The sequence below is a fragment of the Geospiza fortis genome, unplaced genomic scaffold (assembly GCF_000277835.1).
Source record: "Geospiza fortis unplaced genomic scaffold, GeoFor_1.0 scaffold48, whole genome shotgun sequence".
Lineage (NCBI taxonomy): Eukaryota > Metazoa > Chordata > Aves > Passeriformes > Thraupidae > Geospiza > Geospiza fortis.
Genome location: NW_005054594.1, coordinates 310193 through 314621, shown reverse-complemented (window position 1 = coordinate 314621; position 4429 = coordinate 310193).

Here is a 4429-nt window from a genome sequence, read left to right as displayed (position 1 = left end):
AAGGGGGAACAGCCAGAGACGGATACGGGGAGCACCGGGAAAGGGGTGCAGGGAGATGGGGAGCAATAGGGAGGGGATGCAGGGAGGTGGGGAGCACCGGGAAAGGGGTGCAGGGAGGTGGGACGCACCGGGAAAGGGAGATCACCAGGGAGAGGCTGCCGGAAGATGGGGTGCAGCAAAGATACCACAAGGGATGCAGCGTAGGGGTGGCACAGGGATTTGGGGGGCTGGGTCAGACTGGCACCCCAGCCAACAGCAGTTTCAGTGAAGGGTAAGAAAAGTATGTGATCAAAAAATATCTGGATATACATATATATATATATACACACACACGTATATATATGTGTATGTGTATATATATGTACATGTATATTTATATCCATATTTATATTTATATTGCAGACATGGTGGGCTGGGCTGCCAGCACAGACCTTGCAGCATCTGGACTAAATAAGCAATCTGTGCTCAGTTTTCTCTTGGAAGATGATGTACCTGAATTACTTTGCTTAGAGAAGACTTTTTTCCTCTGGCCTTGGGAGTTACTACAGCACCGATGGCAGCTCCATCTGAATTCCTGTTATTTATCCCTCTGTGTTTCTAAAAATACGGAGAGGAGCACGACCAAGTCATGGGATGACACAGATGTGCTTCAGTATCACCCACATCATCACAACACTCCCTTTTCCATCCCCACCTCCCTCCAGTGCTGCCTGATGGGTTGTTCTAAGCTTTCCTCCCAGCAATGTCATTTTGGAGTCTGTCCCTGAGAAATGCTCCACCTCAATCCTCAGTTCTGGCTGGATTTTTCCTGCAGAGATGAGCCTTCCCTTCTTTCTCTTTGTTGGTTGGGAAAAGAGATGGAAACCTCGACTGTGTCCTTCTGGAAGATTTACCCACTGTCTTTCCAACTTCCCACATTTAGCATTTCAAGGATTATTTGCATTTTCTTGGAAAACCAAGGAGAAAAATTGCAGCAGCAGCTCATTGCTCAGACCTGACAGAGTCTTTGCTTGATCCCTGCTTGCTGTGTTTCCCTCTCCTGTCATGTTAAAAACCGAAGGTGAAAGGAAAAATGCTTCAGAACAAGGATTTCAAGTAGCCAAGCCCTCAGTGATCACTCCACTGTGGAAGATGTTCTCACACACATCTCAGCAAAGGAGTCACCTCATGGACCACAGCCAGGGTTTCCCTCTCTGCAGCATCCCAGCCCCTCCCTGGGACAGCTCCCAGCATCCCAGTGGGATTCAAATCCTAAAAATGGCCAAACTGTGCTTAATGCAGCCTGGGCGAGCTGGAAAAGAAAGATTAGAAAGGCAGGAAAGGGGCAGGAAGGAAGGCCCAGGATGGGGAAGGTCCCTTGGGGGCAGAGCCACCTCTTCTCCCCATGAATTACCCACCCCAAATCCAAATCTTGGTTTTGCCTGGGGAGCACAGACACATTTAGGATGAGCCTGTGCTCTCCTCCTCGTGGGGTTTCCTACAGGGATCAGTGCCAGCAGCTCTGAGGGGGGACAGGGATGGGCACAGCAAGCAGACCCTGCCCCAGCTCTCTCCATTCCCTACTCCTCCAGCCATTCACACTCTGTGCTTAAATATTTATTTATCATTAAAGAGGAGTCGGGAATGACCCAAAGTAAAACTTTTGGCAGAGTTTACACATTTCCAGGGAATGTTTGATAGAGGTGGGGGAAGATGGGCTTTGAGCAAAGGCTGAGGGCAGCAGAAAAGCCAAAAATTCATTAGCAAACCCGTGCTGAGTGTGTGGGCACTCATTACAAAGCACAAAAATGGGAATTAAATGTGAGCCCTGAGATCAATACCCCAGGCAATTAAAGGAGCCAGCAGGGAACGGCTCCCCAAGGCTCAGGGAGAGAGAGGGGTGAGGATATTGGCACCAGAATGAAACCCTGTCATTTCATGTCAAATAGCTCCTGCTAGAAGCATCTTCCACCCTTGGAAAACCTAAATAAAATAATGCATTTAACAAGGCTTTCTCCTGGTGCTCATAATTACTGAATATTGGAAAGCTGCTCCTGAGAAGAATGGCTGGAGAAAAGCACACCAGAGTTTGCAGTTAATATTATTGCAGTGGGAAAGTGGAAAACCTAAGCTTCAAACCCTCATCAACCATCCTGACACTGCTGAGAGAGGCATGGACTGTTCCCTCCTGCAAATAAAACACTGATGGAAGAGAAGGTGAGTGTGGGATAAGCCATAGCAAAGCCATCACTTTGGAAAACCCGCCCATGCCCCAAAGTTCTTGGATGAAATAAACCAGCTAGGAAGAAAAAAAGCTAAATTATCTTTTAGTCCATAGATTCAGCAATTTATCTGTCTTATTTAAATTTTGGATTAGCCAATTTTGCCCCTACAGATGTCCAGGGTTGTGATACAGCAGAATTAGACACCTGGAGATTGATGCAAAATCCTGCAGGTGCATTAGGCATGGGTGGAGGAGGAAATTCAGGAGGATCCCAGGTCCAAGTGCTTTTTATCACCTTTTATTTAGAAGAAACATTGGTGCTTCCAGGTTACTGCAGATAAAACAGCACAGCCCTGAGATGGGGGGCAGAGTCTACTTGCCAATAAAGGAATGGTGTTGGCCACCCTCTGTAAGCTGAGCACTGCCCAGCTTCTCATGGAGCAACAGGACAAGAGGGGAAAATTCCCCTGGACTGGGCAGGATGGAGATCCCAATGTCTCATCCCAACTCAGGCCTGAGCTACCCAAACATGCCAGTGTTTGCTGGCTGCTTCTCCCACCCCTTTTTGGGATCTGGACCTCAGCCACACAGAGACCCCTCTAAGCCCCTGGGATCCCTTTAAAAGCTTGGCCAAAAGGTTCATTAAAAATCCCCAGTGACACTGGGAGAGCAGTGTCAGGATTCAGCAGCCTCCTGGATTCCTCAAGAGCAATCACTGTCTATTTATGCCCCTGGAAAATGTGTGTTTTTAATGGGGGGTACATTAAAGCCTGAGGAGAGCCAGCCCAAGAGGCATCTGGAAGCAACTAAAATTAAAAGAGGCTAAAATTAGCCTCCTCAGCAGTGAGTCCTGCCTCTGATCTGGATGCCGAGGTGCACATGACCCAGGCGTGCCTTTCTCACTTTCCCTTCCTGCTGCCATCCCATTCCTGGGCCACTGGCTGCAGCTGCTGCCACACCTACCCATGGCCCTGGAGAAGGGAGGAATTCCTCCCTCTGAGGGTGGCACAGGGGGCCCAGAGCAGCTGTGGCTGCCCCTGGATCCCTGGAAGTGCCCAAGGCTGGGTTGGATGGGGCTTGGAGCAGCCCAGGATGGTGGAAGGTGTCTCTGTCCACAGCAGGACAAGATGATCTTCAAGACCCCTTCCAACCCCTTAACATTCTATGATTCTATAGATATATAAAAGCCCCTGAGACCCCATATACCACTCTTTCAGGCCCTATACACAAACCCTTCAGCCCTGCTAGCCAGGACCTATAGAGACACTCCTTGTACAGTGCATACAAGGCTTTCAGGACCTGTACATAACCCCCTCAGACCCTACAGACAGGCCATTCAGGACCTAGAAATGTACTCCTTGTACACTGTATACAGGTCTTGAGGGACCTACAGGTACGGGGCCCTGAGACCCTATATACAGACCTTTCAGAAAATATATATATATATATCCATATATATATATAGACAGATATGGATATAGATATATTATATAGATAGGCCCCTGAGACTCTATATACAGACCTTTCAGAATATATATATATATAAAATATATGTATATAGGCTCCTCAGATCCTATATACAGGCCTTTCAGAGCTTCTGTCTGTGTTTTTATATACATGGACCCCCTGAGACCCTATAAACAGACCATTCAGAGCATATATATCCATAGATACTTATATCTATATATATAAATCTATATATAAACTATAGGCAGGTCTCTGAGACTCTATATACAGACCTTTCAGACTATCTATCTACCTATAGATAGGTGGGACCCTCATACCTTATGTATAGACCTCACAGAACCCATATATATATATACGTACATATATATGTCTGTATACATAAATATGTTTATATGTATATAACACACACATATATATATATTTTTTTTCTTTTTTAATATATACATATGGACCCCTGAGACTCTATATACAGGCCTTCAAGTACGTCTAAGCCCCTGAGGCCCCACACAAAACCTTCAAGGCTCTATACCCACTCCCCTCAGCCCCTGCACACAGAACCCGTAGGAGCACTCACCACAAGCTGTATAAAAGCCTCTCCTGACCTACACAAAGAGCTTTTTGAACCCCTACACCCGCACGGACCCCCTAAAACCCGCAGCAATCCCCGCGCCCCTCACGGCGCCCGGCAAGCGCCGAGGCCACGCCCATCGCGGGCAGACCACGCCCACATCGCACAGACCACGCCCTGTGCCCCGCCCC